Genomic DNA, 16,054 nt, shown 5'->3' with positions numbered 1-16,054 from the left:
TCTTTCTCTAATTGCTTTAGGTGTAAGGTTAGGTTGTTTATTTGAGATTTTTCTTGTTTCTTGAGGTAGGATTGTATTGCTTTAAACTTTCCTCTTAGAACTGCTTTTGCTGAATCCCGTAGGTTTTGGGTCGTTGTGTTTTCATTATCATTTGTTTCTAGGTATTTTTTGATTTCCTCTTTGATTTCTTCAGTGATCTCTTGGTTATTTAGTAGCGTATTGTTTAGCCTCCATGTGTTTGTATTTTTTACTTCTTTTTTTCTGTAATCGATATCTAGTCTCATACCGTTGTGGTCGGAAAAGATACTTGATACGATTTCAATTTTATTAAATTTACCAAGGCTTGATTTGTGACCCAAGATATGGTCTATCCTGGAGAATGTTCCATGAGCACTTGAGAAGAAAGTGTATTCTGTTGTTTTTGGATGGAATGTCCTATAAATATCAATTAAGTCCATCTTGTTTAATGTGTCATTTAAAGCTTTTGTTTTCTTATTTATTTTCCTTTTGGATGATCTGTCCATCGCTGAAAGTGGGGTGTTAAAGTCCCCTACTATGATTGTGTTACTGTCGATTTCCCCTTTTATGGCTGTTTGCATTTACCTTATGTATTGAGGTGCTCCTATGTTGGGTGCATAAATATTTACAATTGTTTTATCTTCTTCTTGGATTGATCCCTTGATCATTATGTTGTGTCCTTCTTTGTCTCTTGTAATAATCTTTATTTTAAAGTCTATTTTGTCTGATATGAGTATTGCTACTCCAGCTTTCTTTTGATTTCCATTTTCATGGAATACCTTTTTCCATACCCTCACTTTCAGTCTGTATGTGTCCCTAGGTCTGAAATGGGTCTCTTGTAGACAGCATATGTATGGGTCTTGTTTTTGTATCCATTCAGCCAGTCTATGTCTTTTGGTTGGAGCATTTAATCCATTTACATTTAAAGTAATTATCAATATGTATGTTCCTATTACCATTTTCTTAATTGTTTTGGGTTTGTTTTTGTAGGTCTTTTCCTTCTCTTTTGTTTCCTGCCTAGAGAAGTTCCTTTAGCATTTGTTGTTAAGCTGATTTGGTGGTGCTGAATTCTCTTAACTTTCGCTTGTCTGTAAAGGTTTTAATTTCTCCATCGAATCTGAATGAGATCCTTGCTGGGTAGAGTAATCTTGGTTGTGGGTTTTTCCCTTTCATCACTTTAAGTATATCATGCCACTCCCTTCTGGCTTGCAGAGTTTCTGCTGAAAAATCAGCTGTTAACCTTGTGGGGATTCCCTTATATGTTATTTGTTGCTTTTCCCTTGCTGCTTTAATATTTTTTCTTTGTATTTAATTTTTGATAGTTTGATTACTATTTGTCTCACTGTGTTTCTCTTTGGGTTTATCCTGTATGATACTCTCTGTGCTTCCTGGACTTGATTGACTATTTCCTCTCTCAGGTTAGGGAAGTTTTTGACTATAATCTCTTCAAATATTTTCTCAGACCCTTTCTTTTCCTCTTCTTCTTCTGGGACCCCTGTAATTCGAATTTTACTGTGTTTAATGTTGTCCAGAGGTCTCTGAGACTCTCCGCATCTTTTCTTTCATTTTTCTTTATTCTGCTCCCTGGCAGTTATTTCCACCATTTTATCTATCCGTTCTTCTGCCTCAGTTATTCTGTTATTGCTTCCTTCTACAGCATTTTCAATTTCAGTAATTGTGTTGTTCATCACTGTTTGTTTGCTCTTTAGTTCTTCTAGATCCTTGTTAAATGTTTCTTGTATTTTCTTCATTCTGTTTCCGAGATTCTGGATCATATTTACTATCATTACTCTGAATTCTTTTTCAGGTAGGTTGCCTATTTAGTCTTCATTTATTTGGTCTTGTAGGTTTTTACCTTGCTGCTTTGTCTGGAACGTATTTTTTTGTCGTTTCTTTTTTTTTTTTTTTTTGATGGATGGTGCTGTATTCCTGTCTTACTGGTTGTTTGGCCTGAGATGTCCAGCCCTGGAGTTTGCAGGCAGTTGGATAGAGCTGGGTCTTGGTGCTGAGATGAGGAACTCTGGGAGACCTTACTCCAATTGATATTCCCTGGCGTCTGAGGTTCTCTGTTAGTCCAGCAGTTTGGACTCGGAGCTCCCACCACAGGAGCTTGGGCCTGACCTCTGGCCTGGGAGCCAAGATCCCAGAAGCTGGTCACTGTTGGTTCCTCCCATCCCCTTCAGTGTCTGCGGTCCCCCACCGGTGCCTGGTAGGTGCCCTAGTTGTGAGGAGATGCAAATTCCGTGTCCTCCTAGTACGCCATCTTGACTCTGTCCTATTGACATTGTCTTTTATAGATCAGAAGTTTTTAGTGAAGTCCAACCTATCATTTTTTTCTTTCATGGATCCTGCCTTTGATGTTGTATCTAAAAAGTCATTGCCATACCCAAGGTCATCTAGGTTTTCTTCTGCGTTATCTTCTAAGGGTTTTGTAATTTTTCATTTTACATTTCAGCCTATGAGCCTTTTTGAGTTAATTTTTGTGAAGGGTGTAAGGTCTGTGTCTAGATTCATTTTTTTGCATGTGGATATCCAGTTGTTGCAGCACCATTTGTTGAAGAGACTGTGTTGCTACATTGTTTATTATTTTTTTCAAACTAAATTTTTTACTAGGTTAAAACATGTAAGCATCTAAACTATCAAAAAATACCAAAAAGTCTATAAATTGAAAATTCTCTTTTACCAGTTTTAATTTTTGAATTATTTCTAGAGGACACTATTTTCAGTGTTTTTAGTTACAATCTGATATGTCTTGATAGATAGATAGACAGATAGCTAGATATTTATTTATACCCTGCTGTTACTTGGAATTTTAAAAGTCATCATCTTTTGACTTCTTATCTTGTGTTTAAAAATTTTGCTCACAAACCTCAGCTGTCTTCCAACTCTCTCCCAATATCCCTTCAATCCCTGTAATTAAAAGATACATGATTTATCATTTACCTAGTTTGCAAAAATTAGGATTATGTGTTTGTATATATATAGACGTAGATATGTATATATGTAAGTATACTTTCTTAAATGTTTCAAATACTTGTCAATATGTTTTCCAAAATTCCAAACAAATGAAATAAATTACAAGTTTATATTTTTTCTGAGAATTGTTTCTGCCTCCTTCTTCACTCTGGAATGTTCTCATAGTCTGCTCCACAGCTGTTGTTCTAGGACTCTCTTTCTTTCTATGCTAGTTTAGATTTCACTTTCTGACTCCCATGTCTTATGAGTTCTTAGATTATTCTTGTTTACATGTGTTATTTAAGCTAATTATCCAATAGTATCCTAAGAATGATTCAAGTAAATTGACATTTTGATTCTTTCAGTGTTGCACTTACTTTTCCTTCAGAATTCTCAAGGCATTGCTTCACATCCTTAAATATATTTAGAGTTCCTATTAGGCAAATCGATGCTCTTCAGGTTTCTATTTCTTGGCATGTAATTTGTGTTCTCTGACACTTTCAAGGTTTTTTAAGCTATCACTTATGTTCTCATCTTTCATTAGGATAGTCTTTGATGGAGGTCATTTTTTAAAGTTATGCTGTATACTAGGTTGACCCTTTGAATTTAGAGACTTATTTCATATTTGTGGAAATTTTCTTCCACATTTTATTTTTGTAATTCCTCATCATCCATTTTTACTTGTATTAAGTTATCTTTCTCACATTTCTCCTCAGATGTTGCATCTCCTGGTCATAATTTCTAATTTTCTATCTTTTTTTCTCATTTTCCATCTCTGTCATTTGAATGGATTTTTAAAATCATTTAATGCTTCGATTACTTTTCTTTTAATTTGAAACAGCCTATTTGAATATGTAAGAGTTTTTTATTGCATATTTATTTTTCATTTTACATAGGCTGTTGTACTTGATTTTTAAACATGGTATCTTCTCTTAATGATCTTAAAATATAATTTTTTTCTTAAGTTTTCTTCTGAGCTCTGTTTGTCCTATGCTCCTTTTGTTATTTTTATTATTTTGTTATCTTTCCTTCCTGATAGAGTCTTTTCTCAAGTACCTGGATATCCTTGGTTGTTCATTTATATTTAAGAAATAATCACTAGAATCATAAAGAAAGTTCAATATATGTGTTTATGAATGGATTGAGGCTTATGAGAAGTGGGACTACTCAATAGGAGGTACATATACTAAGTGTTTTTGAATCTCCTTTACCTGTCCTCCCTTTCAAATATATTCTCCCTGATCCTTTTACTTCTATCATTATTTTGTTTCATTATCCTGGCTATTTTTCTTATCTTTCTTTAATGTTTCTACTAAATTTCCAGTTGGACATACTCTCCTTTGAGTAGAAAATAATAATAGGAGATGATATCAGAAGGCAGCATGGCCAGATTATGCTGATATTTTAGGCCCTTCTTGGAAATTTGGCTTTTAATCTGAGTGAAATGGAGAGGATTACAGGATTTTGAGTGAGGAGAACATGACCTAAATAATTTTTTAGAAGAACATAAGGGCAAAACTGCTATGCATAGAATTGGGTTCGGAGAGATAGGAGAGGAAAGAAGGAGGGAGCCAACCTGGTGGCTATTAAAATAAACCTGGCGAGAGTCCAGTGTGTTCATTGAAAATGGACTAAGAGCTCGTTGGAGTCTAGATTTCGCATTCATAGCTGTGTGTAGGGCTTTATTACGTTTTTTACTGAAATTATACAAAAAGATGGATATTTTAGGTTACCAGGAGAGATTGAGGCCAGTCAAAAGGTTTTCCTGCTGCTCTTTCATTGACTATTTAAAGTAATGTTATACCAATTTCACTTTCAATTGTTGAGAAAATCTTTCAGGGCACCCTTAACTCCTGTAGAGAGCCTTCCGTCTGACTTAACAGTGCTTGGAGGCAGCACTTTTGATATCTCTGAGGTCTTAAAAGATTTTATAGTCAAATTCTCAGCTTCATCTTTAAATCATGCTTTTCTGTGAGTGTCCTGGACATGATATTAGATTGGAAAACATTTGTAAATTTTAGCCTGATTTGCCGTTTGGAGAGCCTGAGAATCTTCAATTCCCGTAAGTCCCAGCTCCTTTTAGTTTAACAGTCATTCATTTAGCTTTCACTCCCCTCTTATATTTTACTATATGCAGCAAGAAGAAACAAAGGTAGCCTTTCCAGTCCTGTGCTTGGAAATCTTAGCTAGATTGCCTGGTCCTTTAGGTGCATTTTCTACCTTCCATGTTACTATGGAAATTCAGCAACATTCAGGTTGCTGAATGTTAGGCCACTTGCTAACATGGCTCTGTTTTCCTATAGTTTCTGACAAGATTTTTCTCACTTTCTGTTAAGCCTTCACCAGAACCTCATCAAAGTCCAAATTCCATGAGTGGTGTGTTCACAGCTAAAGTTTCCACTACATCTTTCCTCAAAATCCTTGCAGCCTTTTCAGCCTCTCCACTGCTGTTTCCAAAGCCATCCCCCCCATATTATGGTTTTGCTCTGGGGCATTCCACTTGTGATACAAAAAAACTGTATTAACTGCATATTAGCTATGTACCAGTTATCTGTTGCCCCATAACAAATGATTCACCAATTTTGCAACTTAAAACTATAAACATTTATTACATCATAATCCCTGTGGATCATGAAGCTGGGGGCAGCTAGCTGGATGGTTCTGGCTCAGGGCCCCTCATGAAGTTGCATTCAGGTGGTCAGCCAGGCATTATACTAAATGAAAAATAAATGTTAATTTTTTAAAACCTCAAAAGTTTACATATTGCTGGATTCCATTTATGTAACATTCTCAAAATGAGTAAACTGTAGAGATCAAGAACAGATTAATGGTTGCCAGGGACTTAAGTCATGGTCAGAGTAGATATTAAAAGGATAGCACTAGGGAATTCCTTTGTAATGATGGAAGAGTTTTCTGTCTTGATTGAGGAGGTGGTTGCATTAAGCTATAAATGATAAATGTAGTAAAATTGCATAAAACTATACACACATACACATGAGTGCATGTAAAAATTGGTGAACCTCAGATAAGACCTCTAGATTATTTCAGTTAGCCAATGTCAAGTTACTGGTTTTGATACTGTACCTACAGTAATGTGTTATGGTTGTGGGAAGTTGGGTGAAGAGTACACAGTATTGTTCTGGACTATGTCTCCAATTCCAATGAGTCTATAATTATTTCAAGGTAGAAAACTTAAAAGTTAAATAAACAAATTAATTATTAAGTGGATTCAGAGTAGACATTTTTTTTTTTTAATTTATTTTTGGCTATGTTGGGTCTTCGCCTCTGTGCGAGGGCTTTCTCCAGCTGTGGCAAGCGGGGGCCACTCTTCATCGCGGTGCGTGGGCCTCTCACTATCGCGGCCTCTCTTGTTGCGGACCACAGGCTCCAGTCGCGCAGGCTCAGTACTTGTGGCTCACGGACCCAGTCGCTCCGCGGCATGTGGGATCGTCCCAGACCAGGGCTCGAACCCATGTTCCCTGCATTGGCAGGCAGATTCTCAACCACTGCGCCACCAGGGAAGCCCCAGAGTAGACATTTTTAATGCCATGTTTTCCATTCTTTCTAGGACTATATGGAGCCCATACTTACCAAAAGTTCAAGGAAAATTAAACTAACAATAAAATAATAATTTAAGTAAATGACAAATGTATAATTTAATAAAGTTACATACACTTTGAGGTTTATATATTATAAATGAGAGCACTGCATTTAATAGCATTAACTTATTTATGTCACTTTTATATTTAATGAAATGATGAAAGTCTGTCTTTAAATTATAAATTACATTAACTGTCAAAGTCTTATGCAAATGAATTAAAGGTATTATTCTTCAAGGTTGTATAATTTTAATGTTACTGTATCTTTTTCTGTTATTATAGCATCAAAACCAAAGATGTCCAAATCCCCCATCAATATTCAAGAATTCATTTAGTAGCCAGACATCATGTTACAGAACAGTAAATTTAATTATTTAAAACATAGAAATATGGAGATGGTGACTACAACAGTATATTTTTTCTCCATGTTTTTGTTTGTTTTTCAAATCAGCATGTCTATAGTATTCTTGGGAATTATCCCAACATATAAAGACTAAAATAGTTGTTTAACTCTTGATAATTAATTAATATTGCATTTTAAAATGGACTTCTTTATATTACATCACTTTCTGTACTGAGAGACTTTTTAAAAAGTTTTATTGAAGTATATTTGATTTACAATGTTGTGTTAATTTCTGCCATACAGCAAAGTGACTTAGTTATACATATTTATATTCTTCTTCATATTCTTTTCCATTATGGGTTATCACAGGATATTGAATGTAGTTCCCTGTGCTATACAGTAGGACCTTGTTGTTTATCCATCCTATCATCCTGTATATACTAGTTTGCATCTTCTAATCTCAAACTCCCAATCCTTCCCTCCCCTACCCCCCACCCCAGACAACCACAAGTCTGCTCTCCATGAGTCTGTTTCTGTTTCATGCATATGTTCATTTGTGTCATATTTTCGATTCCACATGTAAGTGATATCATATGGTATTTGTCCTTCTTTTTCTGACTTACTTCCCTTAGTATGATAATCTCTAGGTCTATCCATGTTGCTGCAAATGGCATTATTTCATGCTTTTTTATGGCTGAGTAATATTCTGTTGTATATATATACCACATCTTTTCTATCCATTCATCTGTGGATAGACACTGCCTCAGAGTCTTGGCTATTGTAAATAGTGCTGCTATGAACATTGGGGTCATGTGTCTTCTCAAATTATAGTTTTGTCTGGGTATATGCCCAGGAGTGGGATTGCTGGGTCATATGGCAACTCTATTTTCAGTTTTTTAAGGAACCTTCATACTGTTCTCCATAGTGGCTGCACCAATTTACATTCCCACCAACAGTGTAGGAGGGTTCACTGTTTTCTCCACACCCTGCCCAGCACTTATTACTTGTAGACTTTTTAATCATGGCCATTCTGACTGGTGTTAGGTGGTACTTCATTGTAGTTTTGATTTGCATTTCTCTAATAATTAGCCAACATGAGCATCTTTTCATGTGCCTGTTGGCCATCTGTATATCTTCTTTGGAGAAAGGTCTATTGAGGTCTTCTGCCCATTTTTCGATTGGGTTGTTTGTTTTTTGTTATTGAGTTGAGTCTCTCAAAAAAAATTTATCTGAGAGACTTTTTTGATAATTTAAATTAAAATGTATTTTTAACCATAAATTATAAAATATTAAAGAAAATAAACACAATTTCTACTGAATTGTAGTACACATTTTATTTTTCCTTAGTATAGACAGAAGTAAAATGAAATATTTTAAGTGTTTTTAAACCAAACATTTGTACTTCTAATGTAAATTATGCTCCTTGAGTATTTTTAATTTTATATTCAATATAGCAATTATGTAAAGTTCTAGAAAATACAATAAGATGTTAAACTGAGATATGGCCATTGTAAAAGAATATACACAATTTTCTCTATATAAATAAAGAGAAACAACTGAGAAGCTATTAAAATTAGCACACATTTATTATAGTTCAAATGAATATTTAAAAATGTCTCTCCATGAAAAATAAAACAGGAGAAATGGAGATGAAACACCTCTTAAAGAGATTTAATAATGGACCTGAAAAAACAGATCAGAAATATATCCAATTATAAAATTTAAAAAAATAACTTTATATCTCAAAAAGAATGCATTATAAATATTTGGGAGGGAACTGATTATTAAATATGTTATGTGTGGAAAATTTGCTGTTGTTCGGAAGAGGAAATATCAGTGTAGCCTAGCATTTATGGGCAAATTCTCAGATGGAGTAAACATTTTTTAAAGAATAAAAGTGTGGTTGTATACTTATCTAATACTACAGGGTTTCTGAGTCATATTATGCAAAAGTAATTTTTTTGTAAAGGTGCAAGGAAAGCAGTAACCATAATATTGCACTTTGGTAGTGTTGGGATTCAGCAGACAGGAAAATCTTCTGGGGCTTCAGGGTGTTTTACCTAAAACTCTCCTTCAGTTTAGAGGGAGCTGTGATCATCACCAGCAGTAACTTGGGTTTAATGCTACACCCTGACTCCTAGGTATCTAGCAGAAGCCATTCCTTGTCATTCTTCCAACCCTTCCAGCAGTTTTATTTGCATCTAACTCTATGTATTAAAAGTTGCTTGGCTGGAATATCTAGATTCCTTTCTATTTTCCTGACCAAAACTGATGAATACAATGATTATTATTTGTATGTAAGGTTTGAATTGAGGTATGGGAGTGCATTCAACAGTTTGAAATGAAATGTCATTTCCAAGGAAATTATAAAAATACATTTTTGTCTAACTTATGATTTTTTTATGAAACGATGCATTCACTTGGTTTTCACCAAATTCTGACTTAAATCTATTTGCTCAATGGTCTCTGATTTAATTTTGGATATTAGATACCTGAAAGTGTTCAGTGATACAACTGTCTGAACAAATTACGAGCCAAAGCAATTTCAAATGTGTGTTCAGTATACCTCACTGTATAAAAACTTGGATTATCCTGTCAAAATTGGCTTACCAAATTTTATGTCCGCTTCAGATCTTAATACTACTTTCTCATAAAACATAAATCTGATGATAAAATAAAGGGAAGCAAAATAGCCCTAGTGTTTTCCTTCCTAAAATGTATTATTACCTAATGATTACAGAATTCTATTTGTTCAAAAATTAAGGTTTATTTTTAGAGGTTCTATGAATTCTGCAGAGAAATTTTGTTTTAGCTGCTGAATCCTATACTTCTTAATCTTTAGAGAAGTTTTTGCCATATTTTATTATAAATCTTTATTAATGATCATTTTTCATAAATAGGTAAATGATTACATTGGTGCTACTATACTTTAGAGTAATTATTAGGCAATAACCCTAACTGTTATGATTTAGAGGATATACTTTGGTCAAGTCTACCAAACTCATGGAATAGTAAACCTAATTTTCATTGGCTTGGGCTGTATCACATATGACTAGTTATCAGTTATCCATGTGGAGATGCTTCTTTGTAAGTGTAAAATATCCAAGTAGCCAACAAGATGATGAGATTCTTTGGGACCAAAAGGAATGAGTCTGAAAACTTAAGATCCTCATAAAGATAAAATTAATGTGACACATAACCCCTATTTCTCCTGAAATTTGGAAGAATGAGTTTATTCTATCCACAAACTCCTCTTCCCTTGTTATTCTAAGTAAGATGTTCCAGTGTAGAGACTACTTAAACCAAGCCCCAATTCATGTATCTTTCCCCAAAGCACTTCTATTGTAAGAAAAGTAAGAATATGCTTAGAAAACAATCTGAGGATTGTGCATAATTACAACCACAATTTTGTAGGCATTTGTGTCATTTTTGTCAGAAGAAATGTTTGTAGCAATTGCAAACCTGTTTTTGCAGCTTCTATGATATAGAAGTGGAGAGAAAATTGGGGACAGCCCTCAAAATATGGTGCTTCTTCGTTTATATATTTGAGAACACACCAACAACAAAATAACTACAATTTGGCGCCTACAAAATACCAAACTCTTAGGTAGATTAACTGAGTTTAATGCTTACAGCATTCCCATGGGGATTTAATTTCCCAAATTTGCATGTGAGAAAAATGAATCTGGGTAGTGTGGCAGAGACTAGTAGCCATTAACTAAAATTCAAGTTTTGTTTGATTGTTTGTTTGGTTTGGTTTTCTAATATTCTTAGTTTCCTATAAAGTTCATTGTGTTCACATGACTAAATTGGATCAGTGGAATTTACATACAGCTGTAGAGGTGATGTGTGCCGTTTACAGTCCTGATTTACATAAGTATCCCACAAGGCTGTTTCTGTGATTTTTTTTTTCCTTCTGGATGGCATAGAGATTAGGAAATCAAGGAAGCCATATTTAGAAAATGACAGCAGCACTTTGGTCTGCCTGGCTATCCGAATGACTGCATGGAGGAGGCTTAATCCTGTAAATGTTCACTCACTCCTCATAAGTAATAATTAAAGCTCTACTGTGCTTGAGTTACACATTTTTTTTTGTTTCTATTTGTTGTTAAAGTTAGCCCTCTCCAAGTAATTAAGTTAGTTCAATAAGTTGTCTGAATTCTCAAACTTGGGAAATGGAAGAAAGAATTCTTGAATTCAAGTCATAGGATTTAAAATCCCAATTTCTCTGTACCACATAGAATGCTCTGTGTGTGTGGATGTGTGTGATGATAAATAAGCACAGATACGGCAGGATCCTTCTGACTGTGATCACGCACCAGGAACATAGGTGTTTCTGAAGACACTGATTTATAACCAGCAGGCATTTGTAAAGTACGTACATATTTTAGAAGCTGTTCTTTAATTTGCAAGCTGCAACTGCTATGTGGCACTGTTTATAACTCTTTTAGAACTACTTGGCTTTGTAAAAAGAAAAATATTATTACTGTTTTCTTACACGTTGCATACTACGGGTCTTTGTTCTTATTTTCTCTCTTGCACTGGAATTCTCCATGATTCTGTAGGGGAACAAAACTTGCCACCCCAAAATGTGTGTGTCTCTTTGGCATGAGGATTCATTTGGTCTGATTATTTTTAAGAAATAGAAGACTCAGGAAGTTTTTCTTGTTACTTTCCTCTTAACTACCTAAAAGAATTCAGATAAAGGGCCTGTTGCAGGGCTAGAACTATCACCAGAGACATCTGTAAAGAATATGGGCTGGTGTGATGGGGGAAATTGGCAGGGCCTAGAGTTCAGAGTCCACTACGTGTCCCATTGTCTCTGCAAGGCCCAGCAAACATTTGCTTTTCCATCTCTCTGTGAATTGCCTTTCTCCCCTTTGAAGTTCCATACCACTACCCCCGATACCCTCTTTTGTTGAAGATGGTATTTAAGATGAGTGTTTCAGCCATATATACATGGATCTCTCCCATGTACACGTTATTAAACTTTTGTTTGATTTTTTTTCCTGTTAATCTGTCTCACATCAATTTAATTCTTAGACCAGCCAGAAGAACTTAGAAGGGTAGAGAAAAATCCCCTCCCCCTCCCCCTGCCGAAATTCCACTTTGTTTTATTAAAGTCATTGAGTGTTCATCTGAGGGCATGAGTTTGGGTGGTGCAGGTTATCAAGCAAGGATAACTTGCTTGACTAGACAGCTACTAGTAGTGTTTCTTTGTGCTGCTAATCTACAGAACTTACATCATGTTTATTTTTGATGTAACTCTGTTAAGTAGGAGATGGTACAATCTATTGGTACCATCTTGTGTGGTAAGGAGTAAATAGAGAATTTTTCTAAATTGAGAAAATGAGTAGGTTTCCTATTAATAACAAAACAAAAAGAAGACAATAGTCTAGGGCCCCTTTCCTCAATGATTCCTCCTAGCAGGGTGATTTTCTCCATATCCAGAGATCACCAATCCATTCAGCCTTTCCTAGAACTCTCTTTCTTTCCTCCTACAGCTTCCTCTCATCTACCCTCTACAACTCAGGAGGAGTGATTGTATTTAAACACAGGTCTGATCAAGTGTTCAAGTAACTTCTCTTCAGAGGCCTTTAATTGCCACCAGTTACCCTTAGGACAAAGTCTAACCTTCTATCTTCATGACTGCTTTATACCAAACTTCTAGAAAAACAATTCCTGACCGATTTTAGCTTATCAGTAATTAACATTTAAATAAATTTTAAATTTATTCAATTTTTAAATAATTAAATTTAAATGGAAAGTGAAATCATCTAAGATGAAGGAGACCTGGGAAGGTTGGGTAGTGGGGAAGTCATGAGCCATATATTAAAGTCTCTATGAATGGATTGTGGCGGGATAACAGGACTCTGGGTGCCCCAAGGGAATAGCAGGAAAATGTTCTTAAAGTGACAGTGAAGAGTAAAGATAATTTTACCTTTAGATTCCACAGACCCAGCTTGATGCCAGGAAGTTCAGGGAATATTAAATTACAAGATAAAGATACACTGAAAGGTTTATGTTTTGGGGGTTTTTTGGTTTGTTATTTGTTTTTTGTAATGGAGCATGCTTTTCATGTTCTACAGCCTCCTGCATACATCTCCTTGGTGTTATGATATGCTTCAAAATGACCACAGCATGACTCAGCACTCCCACTCCATCGCCTCCTCTCCCCTTGTTTCTCATTTCCATTAATGTCATTACTTAGCATCTCCCAGTGATTTCCCCCATTAACTAGAATCATCCCAGAATCTCCTCATTCCTATTAGCCTTTTAACGCCTCGGTATTTCTCAGTTGTGTCCCTCTGTTGCCATCCATAGTATTTTTGCCCACATTCAGGTTGTTATCATTTCTCCAGGGTATTACAATAATTTCCTACATGTTTCCTGACTTCATGGGGAGAGGCTAGCAGAGGGTTTAGAGAATATACCTGGATATGAATCCTGCCTGTGCTAATGACTGGAAAATTTGATGGCCTACATTCTTTGATTTGTAAAACGGAGTTAATAATAACAGAAAAAGGAAAGATTTTTATGATAATTAAGTAAAATAATGTATGTGAATAGTAGCTAATATTCTTATTATCTAGTTTTGCCTGTGTTTAATATGCTTCACATTCAACACTTAGAATAATAATTATGAAAGACAAATTTGACTAAGTCAATCCTTTATTTAAATACTCTGAATGATTCTGTATATTTTTATAGAATTAAGCAAACCAAATATATGTTTTCCATGGTTAAGCCCTCTGTCTCTTCAACATCATAACTTTTTTATTCCCTCTAGAAATGTGTACTCTGATAATGAAATTTCTCAGAGTTCCCCATATACAAGAAGTGCTTTCCCTTCTCTGTGCCCTTTCCTTATTGACACTCTATCAGACACCTGCTCCCCACCTAATTTGCCTGAATAAATCTTATGTATCTTTAAAGCCTGAGTACTCAAGTACTTCTTAAACTTTTCCCAGATCTCTAGGGTGGCTACTTAGCCTGTTCCATAATACCTCTTATATTATCTAAACAATAATATATTTAAATACTCAGTACATTTTTAACTGAATTTATTTTTGCATTTCTAGCCCCCCAATAAATTCAGATTTCTCTCTCTTTCCTTTGTATTCTTGACTGAAAATCATGCTACTAACCTTAATTATACATTCTAGAATTCAGTCCTTCCCCATGCACACTCCCATAATCCGCATCTATTAATATAAAAAAATTAATTAAATGGAATTTGTTGGTGATTACATATTTATTTTTTAAGTAAATGTTCTGAATGCCATTCTGGTTTAATCTTCTTGAGAAAGCTGATCTAGAATGATATTTAAAGTTTTACTCCTTAGCCATAATACTGTCCAGAATTGTTCAGAAAGATGGAACACATTTTGTACAGTGTGAAAGAAACAATTTGTACCATGGTGTGGCAGAAGGCTGTAATGTAAATCTAGACTTGGAGAAAAGCTGAAAGCTTCATTAATTTGCTTAAGCATGTCTTCTTCTCTCCAGATTACTCATATGTTTCTAGAAGAACATGAGAGTGCCTCATGGCTTTCTACTTTTTCAGCATTCCCTAGTACATGTAATAGATAATTTATACATGCCAGCTAATTACAGTATTGATGGGTTCTATGGGTCAGTAGATCACAGAGGGGCGAATAGCATGAGGCAGGATGGTCAGAACTGTTCAAGGAAGGGATGGCAAAAACACACATTTGAGATGCTTAGAATTAATTAACCACTTACTATTCATGTGACTTGGACAACTCTCTCCACTTTTCTGTTTATTCAGGGTGTATAGTGTACAGCACTGTACCTAGCCGCTAACAGATGCTTGCTAGATTTTTTTTCTTTTCCTTCTCCTACTTCACCTGAGGCTCCACATAGTTGAAGTAAAATTACGATAAATAAATTTCTCACAAAGGCCTTAATATTTTGCTGACTTAAAAGTATTTTATGAAATCTATAGAAATGTTACAGAAATATATCTTACTATATGTATGCTCAGTTATATGATTATTAAATATTTATATATTTAATAGTTTGTATACATTTATTGGAAATTGATTAATCAATTCAGAAATTTGGCCGTGTGTACATCAGATAAATACTAGTATCCATTCATAAAATATTGCTAAATTGAAGTTTGTATTAATGAAAATAGCAAAGCATTAGATTCATAAAACATTTTGGCTTTAAAAATTAGATGATAATGAGATATGAAGCATTATTAAATAAAGATAAGACATTTATTATAATTTAGGAATCCAGATTTCTTATTTTGGAAATTACTGGGGAGAGAAGAAGGCAAAAGAAGCTAGAACATACATAATGTAAAGTAAATGGTTACATATATTTAAATTCATATGTACTCAAGGGTACCACTTATGATAAACCTTTCTAAATGTCAAGCTTAATTATAAAACTGAAGAAAATTTTAATTATTAATCAATATAATTTTAGAGGCTTTTGAGAATCTCTCAAATCTTACTTAAATCAACTTCATCCCAATTGTCAATGCAGCCAGCTCTCTTAGATTTCAAGAAAATATATTTACTACTAACATTTTCAATAATCTTTTTAAAGTCAACACATAGCTCTAAAAAATGTATCAGAAAGCATAGAATATCATATAGAGGAGAGATTGTTCTGTCCTCAAAATATTATGTAAAATATTTTACAGATTCATTTTTAAAATTTAACATCAGTTAGCTCATAATACATGCATAGGGAAAAAAAAACCTAAGAAACTACATGTATTAGTTATCTCATGCTGTGTAACAAATTACCACAAACTCAGTGGCATAAAATAACACAGTAATTATCTCACAGTTTCTGTAATCTAAGAGTCTTGGCATGGCTTACCTTGGTCCTATGTAAGGCTGCTATCAAGTTTTTGCCAGGTCAGGGCTCTGGTGGGGAGACTTAAACAGTGACGAATCTGCTTCTTTCTTACTCAGGTTCTTGGCAGAATTCAGTTCCTTGCTTCTATAGGACTGAGGCCCTGGCTTCTCGTTGGCTGTTGCCTAAAAGCCACTCAGCTCCTAATGGCAGCCTTCCATTGCTAGAGGCTACTAGCATTTTTTTGCCATCTGAACTTCCCCATCATGGCCCTTGACTTCATCAGTCCAGCAAGGAG

The sequence above is a fragment of the Balaenoptera acutorostrata genome, chromosome 2 (genome assembly GCF_949987535.1).
Source record: "Balaenoptera acutorostrata chromosome 2, mBalAcu1.1, whole genome shotgun sequence".
NCBI classification, from domain to species: domain Eukaryota; kingdom Metazoa; phylum Chordata; class Mammalia; order Artiodactyla; family Balaenopteridae; genus Balaenoptera; species Balaenoptera acutorostrata.
This window is presented reverse-complemented; position numbering follows the sequence as displayed.